An 18,970-nucleotide genomic window follows, 5' to 3' on the forward strand; every position below is an offset into this window, starting at 1 on the left:
GCTCCTGGAGGTCTCATCCAACACTGATGACACTTCACAGCTGGCCATATCCACAGATTCTGTATTCATGGATTCAATCATCCATAGCTTGAAAATATTCTAAAAACAAAAATTCCCAAAAGCAAATTTTGAATTTGCTATTTTATATAAGGGATACCTTATTACAACACCATTTGATTTAATTATATTTAAACATCTAAAGATTTTGGTATCTATGGGGCATCCTGGATCCAAAGCCCAGCAGATGCTAAGGACCCACTGTACCACAGTGATTCCAACCAAAATATTGGTACGATAAAAGGCATCAGGTCATACACTATTTTGACAATAAATGATGCCATAACTATAAACAGAAACACCTTCAAAATTTTGACATTTGTGTGAAAATGCACATAGGACATTTTATACCAAGGATAAGTATTCTGTTTATAATCTTTCTGCTGGGTTATTCAATGTAATTTTACAAGAGGGTCTTTTAAACCAATTATATACAGTATGGGCTACAAGTAGCACAGCTATATGTACCAGTCCTCAGCCAGCAACCTACACAGTGACATATGCACAGTTGCCACAAAGTGTCCCTTTAACTCTCCATCATGCCCACGCTTCTGCAGAGCAGCAGACTGTCAATGCTCAGAAGCATAGTAATTTCACAATTTCTCCGCAGCAAATATTTTAGCACTTCATTAGGAGTTGTGAGTAACTACAGAATGTCTCACAGCAGCAGGGAGATAATGAGGAACTAACAAGCATTAATGTGGCACTTTGCCCAGAGCAGAGCAAGCTTCCATTTTGCTAGTCATCAAATGAGAGGATGCTAGTAAAATCACATGTGACTGAGACCATATCCCTTTGGAAATTTACATTGCTAATCATTTTATCAGCATTGTTGTGGGATTCTAGGTTTTCTTGTCCGGGCAAGTGTTCTATCTCTCCCCACCCCCAAATAAAATCACTGCTACCTTAATTTAATTTATTTCCCCCCAAAGTAAATCAGTATACCGGAAGTCCCGAGGTAGGGAACAATACAGGTTTTGGAGGTTTGTTCTTAAGTTGAATTTGTATATGTCAAAACACATTTATTTAAGTGTAACTCCAACCAAAATTATTTTTAGTTTAATATAGGGGAGGGTTAACATGTCTATAACATTTGTTTTGCTGTATGTGCCCCTGTTCAGAAGATTTCACCTCATGTTCTATCCCTGTGACAATTTGAATGCTTGTGGAATCAAGGATTAGTGATAAAGCCTCAGTGGAGATACTTTCCCCCATGATAACTCTTTCAGGAGGGAATTCCCCTTCTGAGAGGTAGATTTCTTCTCACTTCCTGTTGTCTCAGTCCTGTTCTTAATGAGGAGTCATGTGCAAGTTAAATGTTTGTAACTCAGGAACCACCTATATATACCTAGTTTCTCTAAGAAGTTAGATTACATGAGAATTTCTGGATTGTTATACATGAGCTGGATCCAAAGATTCTTCCTCCATAAGAAAATACCTTCTGTCACACATTCCTCCCTCCATAAAATTTTTGTGTGTATTTTGTTTAATCTATTTGTTTTTCAAAAAATAAAAATGGATGAGAATCTAAATCCTTTTTTATTTAGGTTTGATACATACTATTCAATTATAACTTCATTGGTACGTAGTTGAAAGCGCACACTCGTGTCTTGGCAGGGTTAGGCTTCAGGTGGTTATCTTTGTAATAGCTGGAGAGATCTTTCAAGGCATTAGTAAGTTGATTTTCGATTGTTTCAAAGTCTTTTCTTTGAGTTGTTAGGCAAAGGTCATCAGCATATAGAAAGCTCTTTGTGAGTGGTAGCTCTGGAGCTCCCGTTGGCGCAATGTTAAACCCTTGTGCCAGCAGGACTGAAGACCGACAGGTTGGAGGTTCAAATCCGAGGAGAGCACAGATGAGTTCTCTCTGTCAGCTCCAGCTTCCCATGCAGGAACATGAGAGAAGCTTTCCACAAGGATAGTAAAACATCAAAACATCTGGCCATCTCCTGGGCAACATCCTTGCACCAGAAGCGACTTGGAGTTTCTCAAGTCATTCCTGACACAGAAAAAAAGTGGTGGCTGTGGCTGATCATTAGTAAAGATGTTAAGCAAGATTAGTACAAGAAAGTTGCCTTGATATCAGTGTTCAAAACTTGAAATCTGAAAGAAACAGAGAAAGCAAAAATGGATCCTGGTAAAGTAAACATTTGTGAAAAGTTATACCTAAAGAAATTGTGAATGTAAGTTTACATTTTTCAATCTTTTCTTAGTACACATTCCTTATTCATGAAATACTATACTTATATTCTATAAATACAGGAATTTTGAATCACTCACTGTGATTGCAAAAGAAGTTGCAATTTATTATTTGTTCTTCAGCACAATAACAGTATGGTACTTGGAATTGCCTTCTTTTTTGTTTTGGAAGGGCAGGAAAGCCAATTTAAACCTTTAATTAATTGTTTCTATATTGTGAATAATTTGAAAACTACTTATTTTGCCATGCTAAAATTATTTTACAAACCATTTTTCTCCACATTTAATTCTTTCCACCTCAATAGTTATTGATGAATTTCTTTATTATGAGATATATTAATGAAGGGCCTATGAAAAGGCTCTCATTAAAGATTATGGGGTAAAGCTATGTTGAAAATCTTCCTAGACAAAGAACTGGGACCCATCCAAACATCTGTCCCTTAAAAATGGTTCCAATAAGGGATAGTGGGATAATTTCTGAAATATTTAAAGGCACTATAGTTTAGTGATTTAAATTCAATTGTTAACTCCTTGTAGAACAGATCTGTTATAACTCGTTGAATGGCGAAAAATGATTCAAATAGTGGTAATGTTTTAAAACTAACAACAAAGATAATACATAAAATATTTTGGGTTGCTTCAGAAAGTGGGAAATAGTGATGTTTATAAGCTGTAACTGTAATAGTTGCTAACCACTTTGGTGGCCTTGAACTACTCATCTTTCAACTAACTTCCAAGATCTAAAATACCATCTGCGAAAATCCTTTATTTGTTCAATAATATAAGGAAGACAAACATTTTAGTAACTAAATACACCAAACCAAAAGTTACCCAGCCCTGTTTCCTTCTGCATATACCTTGCTTTCATAGAACAGCAAGACTTGATAGAAATTTGTTGCCCAAAAATCCTGTGCTTTTCTTAAAACAAAATGCAAATCATGTAATTCTACAAAGCTTTCATAATATGTGAAGGAGCCATAATCTGCTAAAATGCATAGCAGAAGTAAACATTTATTCAAATATCACGTAAACTACTAGTGAATACAAAGTAAATCCCCAAAGATTTGACTTAATATACCTTTGCTCTTATTAGCACTTATGAAGAGCAGAGGAAAGCAAGAGAACAGGGATTTTATATTGCTTTTTTAAAATTACTTATTCCCAATTACAGCACACTGCTATTTTGTGCTCCAGGAATTATTTGGAGAAATCAGCACCCAGCAAGGGAGCGACTATGGCTTAGAGAGAATAAGTAGGAAAAGAATAAATATTTAAATATAATGTAGTTCCATTTTCAGAAATAATATTCTAAGCGGCATGGTTTAACTGGATTGGGTATTTAGCAGTGTAACACACTCCACTTTATAGGGCCATGCTTTCAATGTGACACATCAAGAGATTTATGAAAGACTAGTAATTATTAAAATCTATGAGATGGCATTATTTGCAATTAAATGTACAGTTTTATGTCTCCCCTTTCAAAGGATGCTGCCCCTTTATATTAGAAAGGGACTTTCCAGAGCCAAGTCTACATAGAAGCACCCACATAGCATAGTTATAGATGCCATTTTAGCTAAGCTTGTGGAATTTTAGGATCTGTAGTTTCATGAGATACTTAGAATTCACCCGTGCATTACTGTTGCTATGGTTTGCATTCAAGTAATTACAATGTTGAGGGAACGTATCTGTTGAGGGGAAATAAATAGACTGGTGTGGGTTCCATTTCATGGGGAAAACCAGTGCAATAGAACGCACAAACCCAAATGCATTCATGGGAAGGCAGAAACCATAGGCTCATTCTTATTCTCTAATCATTCTCAATTACATGATGGGGGACATCAGAATTTGAGATCATTTAAGAAATGGGCAAACTCTTGCATTTTTCCACATCTGATGAGTGGGTTGCTTGCATCTCCTTGTTATGATTCCCAAAGCATTTGCACATCAGAGGAGTACATTGTTACATATGTAATCAATGGCAGGGACAGATCAAGTACAAAAATAGCTACTTGGAAAAAGGAGCAGAATGATTGCAAAAATAAAAACAAAACAAAAAACACCCACAAAATTGCAATGTAGTATTGATTTGTACCCAGGCTCCTCACACTATAGACAAAGTTTATTAATATGCAAAGTAAATGCCATGGTCAGGACTTTCTGTACCTTGCTTGGTCAAGTCAGGTCAATCGAATAATTTCCAGAAGGCTGATTCTGCAAAAGAGATGGGAATAATACATCCTTCAGAGACTGTTGGACTGCAGCTCCAGAATTTCTCACCACTGCCTATGCTGGCTAGGACTGCTGTGAAGTGGGGTGCAATATCATCTGACAGCTACCTATGAGCAGGGAGAGCGAGTTGTAAAAGCACTACTGTAGTTTGAGGACACAATATCCTCTGGCCAATCCTGATTGTTGAATGTTCTTACCAACACTCAGATCCTCTGAAGATGCTGGCCACAGATGAAGGTGAAATGTAAGGAGAAAATGCTGCTAGAACATGGCCACACAACACTCTTGTGTTGGCTTGGGGCGGGGGGGGGGGGGAACCACACAACACTCTTGTGTTGGCTTGGGGCGGGGGCACCAGCCAAGTTATTCCCATTAGTCTCTGCTACAAAGAAATCAAGAAAGGGATGGTAAGTGCCATTCTATGTCCCCACGAAATATGAGATATCTGTGTAAACCAGAGGTCCTCAAACTTTTTAAACAGAAGGCCAGGTCACAGTCCCTCAAACTGTTGGAGGGCCGGATTATAATTTGAAAAAAAATGAATAAATTCCTATGCACACTGCACATATCTTATTTGTTGTGCAAAAAAACCCCACCTAAAAACAATATAATAATTAAAATGAAGAACAATTTTAACAAATATAAACTTATTAGTATTTCAATGGGAAGTGTGGACCTGCTTTTGGCTGATAACATAGGGTTGTTGTTGTTGTTGTTGTTGTTGTGTGCTTTCAAGTCATTTTAGACTTAGATTTACCCTAAGTGAGGGCCAGATAAATAACCTTGGAGGGACGTATCCAGCCCCTGGGCCTTAGTTTGGGGACCCCTGGTGTAAACGGTTGGAACTTGTTCCATCTTAGAACCAACCCAACTGTTTGCATAAACCCATAGTCCAGGTTTGCTCAGAGTTTCAGGGTAACTCTGTAGCAACCTTCTATTTTGTTAATGCAGTTCAAGGTGATGTTACATGATCCAATCAGCTCCATGATCATGTAGGTACCACAGAGCTGATTCTCTTCTCTCACCTCTTGGGGGTTAAGCATCCATTTAGATGTACTCCTTTTCTCCAGCACTTTACATTCAGTGGTGAAAATTAAATCATCTTGCAAACGATGAAGGCACTCTCCCTTAATGCAGTATGATTCCTGTATCAGAAGGAACAGTACCCACAGTTTTTCCTATCTGCATCCTGAAAAATACCTTCTTTCTGGAAATTTTCTAAGCTTTCTAGGTGATTCTATGGCATGTTTCTGTCAGAAGTCACCACAGAGTTATCCTGAAATATCTAGAGCTCTATCCTCTCTTAGAATTTGCTCAGTACTCCTGGATGATTCTATGGTAACTTCTGGCAGAAGTTGTCCAATAGGACCGACTATTATCCATAGGTTCCTGTGTCCACTGAGGGTTTAGGAGAAATTCCCTGTGGATATGGAGGTCCTACAGTAACTATAAATTTTATAAATTATCTGTTATAATAGAGAGTTGTAAAGTTAGCTGCTACCAATTCCTAAACATTTTATACCCCAAATTTAAGATTGTTTAGCCCCTTGCAAAACCATATGACTTGCTTCCTTCAGTGCCATTGGCTTGAATATATTTTAAATCCTACTTTCTGCCTGTTCCACATCTCAGTCTCAATTATTTTGGTCCACTTATTATCTATCACGCCAAAGATTCATCCCTTCATGAACATGAATGAATTGGAATAATATAGGTTTAAGAGCTAGTAGACTTTCAGTTTTTGCCAGTTTTCAGCACAGGGCTATGCATGTTCCTAAGATATATGTCTCACTCTTTTTAGAAGAGGCATTTGGGGCTTTTTAGTTTAGAGAAATGATATTGTAAGGAGGGAGATGACAGATGTATATAAGATTATTCATTGTATAAAGAAGGTGGATGGGGGAATTGTTCTCTGTGGCCTCATAATCCAGGAACTCAGGGTCATCAGATAAAACTAAGTTGTGGAAGAGTCCAGATAGATAAAATGTGATATTTCTTCACATAATGTGGGGTTCAGTTCAATGGGTTCAGTTGTAAAACCATTATCACAGGATGGCCACGAATTTGACTGGCTTGACACATTGAAAGAGGAAAAGCCAATCAGTGTTTACTCATCATTATGGTTATATAACTTCTAGAATGAGTCTGAATACGAATTGCTGGGGAACATGAGTGGCAGGGTTTTATTGATTGGCATCTGAATTGCCACTCTGTGGACAGAGTGCTAAATGGAGAAAAGCTGTTCTGTTTTTTTAACTAAGTTTTAAGTAATGCACCAAAGAACTCCCACATTGCCATTTGCAACGACAGTATGTGGAACTTCTTGACTAATTACCATAGCCCATAAGATTTTTTATAACTTTACCAAATATTAAAATGTGCTCTGTTGTACACATAATGCTGCCTGTGCAGAACTGCCTGTACCACAACAAGAATCATTTATAGTATGTAAGGTAGAAATTGTACCATTGTTAAACTGTCACTCAAAGATCTTGTTACACATGAATAGCACATCACATCCATATATAACAGCCCTTTCTGTCAATCAAAGATGTAGCTCTGCACAGATCTAACATCAAATTTGATTATTAAATTGGCAGAGGCTATAAAACATTGTTCTGATGTGGTATCAATTTGATCCAAGTTGCAGCCAAAGCCAGAATGATGAGAGAGCTTCTTCTACAATAACTCTAACCATTTATCTTAATCGTGTGAAAATTTCATGCAATTAGAAAAATATTTTTACATTACTGAAGGTTATAAATACCCTAGTAGGACACATGAGGTATTGCAGACATGTGGCAGATTACAAAAACAAAAGGGAGTCTTTACTTTCCCAATCTGTCACCCACCCCTTCCTTGGAGACATCAGGGTCAGCAACATTATATAATAATAATAAAACTTTATTTGTATTCCATCCTATCTCCGTTAAGGGACTCAGGGCGGATTCCAACATAACTACAGCAAACATTCAATGCCTTCGTAAAACAAATACTGACATAAAATCCCAAAGAAACCCCACATATGAAAGTAACATTAAAACCTAACATCACATTAAAGCCTGACATCGGTAAACAAAACCTAACATCAATAAATTAAACTACACACAGTCAGAAAAAATTATATACTAACATAAAATCTAAACAAACATCCACATTAATTTACAACAGCCAACTAGAGTTTACAAAACAGGATGGGTTGGTTGTGTAGTCAAACGATGGTCATTGGGTTGGCGTAGACTAGGAGAGTCCAAATACGAAATAGTTCTCAACCAGGGCCCGTTTGGTGAATTTCCTCAATTTCAATTTCCAGGCAATATAGAGAGGAAGGCAGTATAGGGGATCACTTTTACAATACTGCTTGGGTGTAGTATGTTTATGTGTATATGTACATGTTTAGAGAGAGAAAGCAATCAGGTATTTCAACTATTGATAATATTGGTCCAAGACATTCTCCTGCCTGAAGCAAGGATGAACTTTCTCCTTTCAATCAGACCTTATTTTAATACTGTCAATGGGATATTCATTTATTGTAGAGTATTCATGCCCTGCTCTACAGCTACAAAGGCACTCAGAGCACCTTACAAATTGTTAATATGACAGCTCCCTGCCTTTGGGTTTACTGATGTTAACCTATAAAGCCCTAAACAACTCCGGCCCTGTTTACCTCTCCGAACGTATTCTCCCCTATGAACCATCAAGATTATTAAGATCATCTGGAGAGGCCCTGCTCTCGGTCCCACCGGCCTCGCAAGCGCGTCTGGTGGGGACGAGGGACAGGGCCTTCTTGGTGGTGGCCCCGTGACTCTGGAACTCTCTCCCACTGGAGATCAGAACTGACCCTTCTATCCTGACATTCAGGAAACAGGTGAAGACGTGGTTATGGAGACAGGCATTCGATGAGTGAGCCAACACCCTGAGATATGGATGGAGGATGATGAACAATGCTTTTAGTAGGACGACTGACCATTGCAGTTATTGAATGTAATTGCTGTTTTAATGTTTTATTGTAATATGAATTATGATGTTTTATTGACTGTATGTGATTTTATGGTTGGAAACCGGTCTGAGTCTCTCAAGAGAGGTGAGAAGGTCGGTATACAAAACTTTTAAATAAATTAAATAAATAAATTTACATTCTAATTGAAACATGATACAAAAGGAAAGGGGAATGGCAACAATGCAAAGGATTACATCCAGCAGACACTGCCTCTTTTTCTCTCCATTTGGGGCCAGGGCAGTGGCAGTTGAGATGGGGGGTGGGGGTTGGTCTTTCATCCAAACCTGAGCATAGTGAAGGCTGCAGATTAGGGAGATCATAGCTGGCTGAGGGCAATTCTACACAGACACTGTAATGCAGTACAAAGCCATCTCAAGAGTGGGGCATCCACAAAACACACCCACCCAATGTGCACTGCAACACATATCAAGCTAGAAACAGCATGTCAAAACTCAAGAAAGTCTATAAAAATCCAGATAATCCGCCACAGCCAATCAGAGTATATCCCATGCAAAACTTGAATCTGGGACTGGAAAATGTGGAGTGCTTGTCAGGACACTCCCAATACTGAAACACAGCTGGCCAGAAAGTAAATCATTACTCCCCTGGGAGAGAAGCCATATCATTCACATGGGAACTTTCCTTTTCCACCCATTTGTTTTCATTTCCTGTGCTCTGCCACAGTTCAGTGAAGATTAAAAAAATCCAGAATTTGCACAATTTTCCAAATATGTCTATTTATTTTTATTTATTTATTTTATTTACTGCATTTCTATACCACTTTTCTAACCCCTAGGGGTGAGAAAGGTGGTAGAAAAGAAAAATAGAATAGATATGAAACAAACTTTTCCAAACAGACTTTATGTTTCTATTATATAATGTATGAAATAGGTTTCCCACTTAACTCATCACTTCAGCAACACTGATGTCTGAATTTCATAGCTCTAAAGGAACAACTAGTTTCCTTAAGAAGTAATAGAGGCAGGAGAGGAATCATCACTCTAAACTAGAAAAGGATCAGAAATTAAGGTAAATTAAAACATAAGACTCATATGAGCATTTGATCAAAACTGTGCATAGTAGCTCACCTTTTGTACAAGAGAGACTACTGAAAAAGAACTGAACTTACAAAAGCCATTGAAGAAGGTTTCATGGGGCCTTAACAGATCACACGCTGGCAGTACTACTGCTGGATTCTCAGTGGAAATCTGGTTTAGTATAATTAACAAAAGGACTTGAACTACAGAAAGACAAGAGTAATTTTTAACATAATAAAAAAATCAAGAGAGTCTACAGAAGTTTTTTCATTAACCAAAATGACTGATCATGCATGCAAAGTTAATGCATAAAAGAAGTAGGGGAGGGCAAGGGGAAAGTTGAACTGCATGATGAATTTATATGGCGCTTTCATTAACAGTGGGTGGTAAATTACATGGCTTTTTTCCAGTGTGCACATGTTCTTTTATACAATTGTTAAGCATCTGTTCCATATACTGTGCAATTCAGGGAGAACACAACTGTTAAGAGCAGAAGTATGGATTATGTGACCTTCCAAATAATGTATTGCCAAGTCCCAGCAAACCTGTCCCAAATGACCAAGGTTTAAGAATGCTGGAACCTGCAAGGCAACATCTGGCTACATGCTTCCATCCTCTAGTTAAGAGTATGATATGGGAATCTGGATTCACATCTCTACTTAGCCATTACATTCCAACTTATCCAAGTACTAACCAAGCCTGACCTTGCTTAGCTTCCAAGATCAGATGAGATTGGGTGTGTTCAGGGTGGTATGGCCGTAGGCCCATTACATTCACTGGGTGACTAACAACAGTCATGGTCTCCTACCCTCTTCTAATTTGTAGTATTGTGAGAATGCAAATGGAAACAAGGACGATTGGATGAGTCCCATAATTGCATGTGATTCCATGCAGTTAAGGGAAGGGAATTTGTATGGATGCGAGCTTCTTAAAAGTGAGATATTGGGAGCTGAATACTTTCTTAATGTTCCCCATGTCACTAGCTTGCAGTAGTAACACAGAGAGCCCGTCTATGATCATTCAAGGAGAGCCCAATGACACAATACAGTTGCTCTCACAAACTATGTACTTTGCTCTGATCAAATATATGCTTCAGTCTCCATAGATTTCTTTTTCCTAGGTAACAACTCCTTACTCTCAATGTGAGTTCTTTGGAAACTCAGGAATAAATCTGTACCCTGAAAAATTCACTCTAGCAATAATACAGAAGACATTTAAGGACAATTGCATCCACATGGTGACAACACTTTGGCTATCATGCCATCCCAAGGAATTTTGGAATTTGTAGCTTCATGTGGAATTTAGAATCATCTGCCAAGGCTTTGGTACATCACCAAACTAACAATCCTAGGAGTCTGCAGGATGCAGCTGTGGCGGTTAAAGCAGTATCAAACTTCTATTTATGTGGTGTGAAAGGGGAGGGAGGGATGAAAAACAACTTGAATTAGGGATGCTTTTAAAAATGTTCTTATCAACATGTCTTCTGCACATATGGGTTCTGAATTATGTGCTTATGGAAAAGCTCTGTTATGTTAGCAATCTACCATTCGTCTACTTTTGGTTTCCAGGTGTTGTGCAAAAACCCATATTAAGGCAATTTTCCCCTGGTTTCAGACCTTTCTGCTCCTTGCATCCAACCTCCCTTCAATGTGGGTCCAAATTTTTGAACCCGATGCATGAAAAGACTCTTGATGCTAAAATGTTATTTCTGTTCAGGGGAATATCTAAGTGAACATTGTTGACACCTGTGACTAATTCACTGCACATGTGTCAGTTCTGGAATTAATTTAGACCTCTCCCATGTTCAAGTGGAAGGAAAGCTGTGTGGAATCTGGAATCCTGCTACTTTGTGGAATGAAAAGTTGGCTAAAAATGGACTGTGAAAATCCACTCATTCTTAATCACAATTAAGAAAAATACAGAGAGGCACATGAAAGAACTTCAAAATCTTTGCAGACCCTAAGAATCACTACGTTTCAACACAGTAGAAAAGGCAGAGGATGGGTAGCAGAAACTAGTGTGGCCTGCAGCACAATCTAATTGGCCTAATAATTTGTTTGCAAAAGTCAACTCAAGACATTGAGTTATAGGCATGTAAGGTTAGCAGAGGAGCCTTTAGATTCAAACTTCATGTAACATATGCTCAGCTATTAAGGATTTGGATTTCATGTGGTAGGCATGCCCATGGTGCTTGCACAATCACCAATTCCATACCCATCCTCACTATTCTCTATTTCACTTTTCCTAAGTTGCAACCCTCTTCAGTTTGGAGATCATTAATACCATACAGAACCTTTCAAAGTATTTTCTAACCTTTAGGCAGTTCAGGCATATACATCGTCCCCATTAGCTTTAATGTGAATCATGTGTGTGCATTGAGGGTCGAATTGGCCAATTAGAGCCAGCACAACGTATCTATTAATCCTCAAGGTCATCCTCAAGGTCACATGGTCCAAAATATGTTTATGAAAATAAGGTACTATGCAAACACAGAATAGATTTAGAGAGTGTTAACACTGATTTGTAATCCTTGCGTTTTTGTTTGCAGATGGATAGAGTTGATGCATGATGAAATGCAATTTGTTTACATGGTTTAGTTAACAAAGAGTTTACAGCAGAAAGCATAGCTTAAGTGCACTGTTTAGCTGGGTTTCTGAAGGCAGTGGTACCGGTGGAATCATTTTTCTCATATACATGCTCTTGTATTATAAAATACTGATAGCTTGGGAGAGATGCTGTCTCTAAGTAGATGCTATTCCAAATAAAAAGGAGCAATTCAATCTTGATGGGAATTCTGAGCAAAAGGACAGGTTCTAAGTCTGAATATCAGGTTGTGTGCTAACCATTGACTCCTCAGGGATATTTCTGGTGCCACTGGTGAAAAATCTCTCTCTCAAGCAAGCATGTCATATTAACAAAGAGCTTGGGTTCTCAGGTATGCTGGAAAGATCCTCACTTCACTGGGTTTTCAGAAAAACACATTTCTACTCCATTTATCAATGGGCTTAGAGTACCAGCATATAACTGCAAGCCTGATACTCTTTATGGTCATGATTGCACTGTAGTTTCTACAAAGTTCTTCATTCCCCCTCCCTTTTTTTTTCAAGAGTTGTTCTTTTGTCTTAGGATTGCTATCTGTTTCGTACATTCTACAACCCTCTCCTCAGTTATTCCATTTTAACCCCAAATATTTTTTTCCTCTCAGATTATAGCTGGAAATGTTTCCTGAACAAATGAACATTCCAAACCATCCCATAAATTCCAGGGACTTCAGTGGGTGAATGTACATTGCAGAATTAATGCAGTTTGACACCAATTTAACCACTTTGGTTCAATGCTATAGAATCATGGGAGTTGTAGCCTTACAAGGTCTTTGGCTTTGTCTGCCAAAATTGGTGCCTCATCAAACTACAATTCCCATTATTTCATAGTATTGAGCCATAGCAGTTTAAGTGGTTTCAAACTGCACTATACAGTGTAATTGAAACCCACGGTTTCAAATCTAGTGCAGAATAGATGATCTGAATTTCAGAGGGAAAAATAATCCATTGCGCTCTTTGTAACAAAAATGACTCGGAATGAGCTATCTTCTGTTTCTTCTGGGAAGGATTCCATCGGTGATGAACATCAAGAGCACAATTAAAAGTATTACAAACTCTTGACCTCTAAATGCCTCTAGTGTTTATTTTCCACATTCAATTGGGAAGTAGTCAAATTTAATTCAGTTTTATATTCGTAACCTTAGCGTGTTTGTGCCATTTGCTTTTTTCTTCAGTAAAAAGAAGTGTGCATTATGTGTCAGAGAGAGCTGTGACAACTTTTCCAAAAATGACTTTAAAATATAGGTGTGAATTATCACATTTTGGAATATGTAGGAAGTAAATATACAAGTTCTTATTTTTCAAAGTTAGGTACAAGAGGAGCTGTTCAGAAATACTTTTCACACACACATACACATTTGCTTATCAGTTTTTCTGACAATAAGATAATTCATTCTCCCAGGTTCCACAACTAAACTTCTTTTTCTTGCAGAAAGACTCATTTGTTAAAAACCATCCTAAATAAAGTTTATTCCCAAATGCCATCTTATGTAAATATAATGAGATTGGTGTCATTAGATTCAGGAATTTGAAGTCAAGAGGGGAAATGGAATTCGATAATTCAGGGTGTGGACAAGACTAAGAATGTGCACAGATAGGATAACAGTATTCAATAAGCATCTACCCATCAAAAAAGTCAGAGGAACACTAAATTGCCACTGATGTAGCCTCTTGAACTACGGTATTACAAGGATGAGGGAGACAGTGCCTTGGGTAGTGTCCTGTTACATAGCACTTAAAAAACTTGATCTTTTAGTTGGAATATAGTCTCAAGTTAGAAGTAAGCAAGGTAGGAATTTGGGGAATGATAGGCATGAAACAGGCAATAGAAACAGCCATCATAAGCAATCTTTTATGAATATATACATTGAACACAGTGCTGTACAAGTCAATGCAACAGCAAGTCCTTTGGATTTATGTAAGTATCTTGGATTGCACCCTAACATAAAATCAATGGAACTTCCAAGTACAATAAATTAGCTTTAGATAGAGTTTGGGAAAGTTTCCTTTTTTGGTACTAGGGATTCCAGAATTGCCTGGCCAGTAGAAAGTTCTGCAAGATAGATCCATTTGATAAGCAAAAAGTCTACAGCAACCCTACACTGTATTTCATTTTTAAAGAGGGAGGTGTGAATGGTAGAACTCAAAGAATTTTCCTAAGCCTTAGGTTAAGATCACATTGAGAGATAGAACAGGATCATACCATGCACTCAGATTTCCAGACTATAAACCTGAGACCTTGGGGCTGCCCTTGGAGATGTCAGGAAGCATTATACATTAAGCACCAACTACAGTTGCTCACAGCTATTTTACCATTTAGAAATTATGACAGAAATTTTAGCTGAATGAGTTGTTCCAGGTCAAGGTGAAATGAAGGGATTTTATTATTCATTCTCCCTGACTTAGAGAGAATGGAGATTTAGTCTGCCTGATTATAGACAAAATACCAATGCAAAATGGAGGGCAAGCCGTGGTGCCACAATGACTGGGAAGGAAGAAGGTGCTTAACAATACAGTATCTGACTCTCAATCTATGGATTCAAGACTCTGCAGCAACATGGTGGTGGTGATCTGGCTTTGTAATTTGCAAATGCCAAGCAGGAATGTCTATTCTAATTGCCATGTCCCTAAGAAACCTGCTTGAAGGTGGAATGGGTGGCTGGTGGGCTCCTTGGCTGGAAGAAAGCCCAAAGAATAAGGCTTGCTGCCACCAAGACCAATTTTAATAGGGACTTGGGTATTAGTGGTGGTGGTGGGGGGGTATGTACAGGGCTCCTGGAAGCAGCCACTTTGAGTCTCTTTTGAAGAGAGAGAAAGCAGGGTATAAATAAACATCATCATCATCCTGAGCAGATATATTGCGGATCCATTACATCAGTGCTTCTTAACCTGTGGGTCCCCAGGTGTTTTGGCCTAAAGCTCCCAGAAATCGCAGCGAGTTTATCAGCTCTTAGGATTTCTGGGAGTTGAAGGCCAAAATATCTGGAAACCCACAGGCTGAGAACCACTGTACTACATATAAACATCCTGGAAATTCTTGAAAATTGCAGTAACAAATCAGATTCTTGGCTCAGATGAAAAAAAAAAACCTGAGAGATGGAGTACGCTTGCTCTAAAGGCATCAAGTTGAATCAGATCTTGGAAGCTAAGCAGGGTGAGTCCAGTTCAGTACTTGGATGGGAGACCTCCAACCAATACTGGTGTTGTCGGCTATATTTCAGAGGAAGGAATAAAAAGTCCTATGAAATCAATTGGAGATCACCATAAGTCAACAGGCAACTTGAAGTCATACACATACACAAGGAGAGCGGGTGCTTGTGAGATAAGAATCTGTAGGATTTGTCTCAGCAAACACAAATCTAAATTTAGGGGCAAAAGCTTCTGTCAAGTTATTCACACAAAAGCTGAAACAAATTCTAAAACTTGTTCATCTTCCATTGTAAAGCTGGCAACACGATTGCATTAACATTCTTTCTATGTTCATTCAACCAATAGTGTCCATGTAAGCAATTGCAGGAATAAATAATCATACATGCTAATTTATTGTTTTCTGTAACAAGATAAATCAGGCCTGAAAATATGCCCAAAAAACCCCACGAAACTCTTTACAAATGCAGTACACAAAGTATAATATTCCAAAGATTCTAGTAGAATATAAGGGTTGGGAAACTGTTGTTATAGCTCCAGACTTCACTGCTATGGTGGAAAAGGATAGGATTAGCAATGTAACATATGGAAAGCCAGATGTTCCCCAACCCTGACCAAATGTTTTCAGAAACCAATGTTTTTTCCAGATTTTCAACAGTATTGTCTGTGTTCATTTACATGTATTCTGATTAATAAACCTGTGGCCTTCAAAACTAGAATAATTCATTGTATTTGCACCTTCTAGTTGACTTACTGAAGGTTATGATCAGTGTACTTTTGGATTTTGATACATTTCAGGTTCAGATAGATCCACTTAGATTTCTAATTTTAGTATGAACCCAATGTTTTATAAATGCCTTTTAAGTTTGTGTTTTGGTTCGATTACAGAAGATATATCTATGAAGGATGAAAATAAACAAATGAACTAAGTCCGGGTCTTTCAAAAGCTATTGCAGATAAGAAAAACGCTCCATGTTTATAGATAAGGCGAGTCTTCATTGCAGAATTAAATGCATTTTGCCATGGCTTTGAGATAGTTGAAAAGAAGCTCTCCGAAGCTCTAGGTGCTCTTACTGCCTATTACAGGGAAAACTAACTGATCCCTAATCCATCTAAAACACAGACATGCGCCTTTCACCTTAAGAACAGAGAAACATCCCGAGCTCTGAAGATCACCTGGGAAGGAATCCCACTGAAGCATTGCAGCGCACCCAAATACCTGGGAGTCACTCTGGACCGTGCCCTCACCTACAAGAAGCACTGCCTGAACATCAAGCAAAAAGTGGGTGCTAGAAACATCATACGAAAGCTGACTGGCACAACCTGGGGATCACAACCAGACACAGTGAAGACATCTTCCCTTGCCCTATGCTACTCTGCTGCTGAGTACGCATGCCCAGTGTGGAACACATCTCACCACACTAAAACAGCAGATGTGGCTCTTAATGAGACATGCCGCATTATCACAGGGTGTCTGCGCCCCACACCAATGGAGAAATTACACTGCTTAGCCGATATTGCACCACCTGACATCCGCCGGGAAGTAGCAGCCAATAGTGAAAGGACCAAGGCAGAGACATCTCCAGCTCATCCCTTGTTTGGGTATCATCCAGCACGTCAACGACTTAAATCAAGACATAGTTTTCTTAGATCTACAGAAACACTCGCTGGAACACCTCAGCAAGTGAGAGTCCAAAAGTGGCAGGCCCAAACCCAGCACCTCAATCCTTGGGTGATACCAGATGAGAGACTCTCTCCTGGGCACACAGAAGACTGGGCGACTTGGAAGGCGCTGAACAGACCGGCACCACGAGATGCAGAGCCAATCTTAAGAAATGGGGCTACAGGGTGGAATCCACGGCATGCGATTGCGGAGAAGAACAAACCACTGACCACCTGCTGCAATGCACCCTGAGCCCTGCCACATGCACCATGGAGGACCTCCTTGCAGCAACACCAGAGGCACTTCAAGTGGCCAGATGCTGGTCAAAGGACATTTAATCAACTACCAAGCTTGCAAAATCTGTGGGTTTTTTTTAATCTGTTTGTTTGTTTTGTTCTGTTAGAAATGTAATACAATGGCATGGTTGCTGATGACACAATAAATAAACTGCCATGGCCCTATGCTATGGAATCGTGGGAGTTGTAGTTTGGGGAGGCATCAGCACTCCTTGGCAGAGAAGGCTAAAGACCTTGTGAAACTACAAATCTCATGAGCCATGACAGTTAAAGTAGTGGCAAACTGCATTCATTCTACAGTGTAGATACATCCATAAAATAACAATGAGTAACAGTTCCTTCCAGACACTCACAACAACCAACAGAGATTTGTGTGTTTTGTTGGTTAGGTTCCCCAGAAGCGCTGAGCACGGAAGCCTTGTCACAACTGAGAAGGACTACTCTAGAAAATAGTCCCTCCTGGGCCTCCTTACTCGGGCGTTCGTTCTGTTTCATTGGTCGGTTACCCGTTCCTCTTCTTCCATGTGATTGGGCACGTCACCTGTCCATCAAGGGGCTGAACACGCCGACTGGCTTTCGGGAGATCGTCTGAGCTCTCTTTCCATCGCTGTTCAAAAGAACCAGATGTAAATAATGATAGAGTAACTCATGCTAGAGTTGTATGGGGAGTTTCCGGGTTTTCTTTCGATATGCCTTTCTTTGATTCCCCCCCCCCCCAAGGCGGAAGTGAGTGCGGCACGAAGAAAACAATGGGAAAAAATATACATATTATACATTTTGCCTGTCATTTGCATCAGCTCAACCCAAAGAAAGGCGTCTGCGCGTTTTCTGATTCAGATATCACGATATGTGATTTTTAGGACCCACTGGCAGTGTCCCAAATGAAAAAAATAATACATTATTTACGAAATAATAAGATATGGAAAGCCACGAATTTAAAAAAGCTCTGCTTCGTGGTCATTTGTTACAGCAGATTGGAGAGATCAATTTAAGACATTTATTTAGGAAATTAATTTGAATTAATTTGAATTTATTTTCCAATCGGGGTTGTAAATTGGCCAAAACCTGGGGCCCCATCTACACAACCAGTTTCTGAATCCAGATTATAATAAACAGATTGGAAAGATTAAGACATTTATTTAGGAAATTAATTTGAATTAATTTGAATTTATTTTCCAATATGGGTTGTCAATTGGCCGAAACCTGGGGCCCCATCTACACAACCATATAATCCAGTTTCTGAATCCAGATTATAATGATAAATAATAATAAACTTTATTTATACCCCGCCACCATCTCCTCAACGGGGACTCAGGGCGGCTTACATGAGACCAAGCCCAACAGCAAATTTGAATAAAATAAAAACAAAAACGACAACACAGTAAAACACATAAAACATACAGCAAATACATATGAATACAGCAAAGAATATAAAAATACAGTATAAAATCATCCACAATAAAAATGACAATGAGATTATCTGCTTTGAACTGGATTATATGACAGTGTATTCACACCGAAGGGGACTCAGAGCAGCTTACAAGGAATATGTAAATACAATATATCATTGGTTTCTTGTAGGGGGTTTTTTTGGGCTATATGGCCATGTTCTAGAGGCATTTTCTCCTGATGTTTCACCTGCATCTATGGCAAGCATCCTCAGAGGTAGTGAGGTCTGTTGGAACTAGGAAAAAGGGTTTATATATCTGTGGAATGACCAGGGTGGGACAAGGAACTCTTGTCTG

General features: G+C 38.8%; 1 long non-coding RNA gene across 1 annotated transcript; it reads right to left on the bottom strand.

The window, feature by feature from the left end:
- Positions 1 to 1,577: 1,577 nt before the first annotated feature.
- On the bottom strand, positions 1,578 to 17,692 carry LOC132774931 (uncharacterized). Its single transcript, XR_009631455.2, has 3 exons — positions 17,579 to 17,692; positions 4,417 to 4,464; positions 1,578 to 2,157 (listed from the first exon to the last, which is right to left on the bottom strand). It is a non-coding gene; the product is annotated as an uncharacterized lncRNA (long non-coding RNA).
- Between the last annotated feature and the right edge of the window lie 1,278 nt (positions 17,693 to 18,970).

This window comes from Anolis sagrei, chromosome 4 (genome assembly GCF_037176765.1).
Source record: "Anolis sagrei isolate rAnoSag1 chromosome 4, rAnoSag1.mat, whole genome shotgun sequence".
Taxonomy (NCBI): Eukaryota; Metazoa; Chordata; class Lepidosauria; order Squamata; family Dactyloidae; genus Anolis; species Anolis sagrei.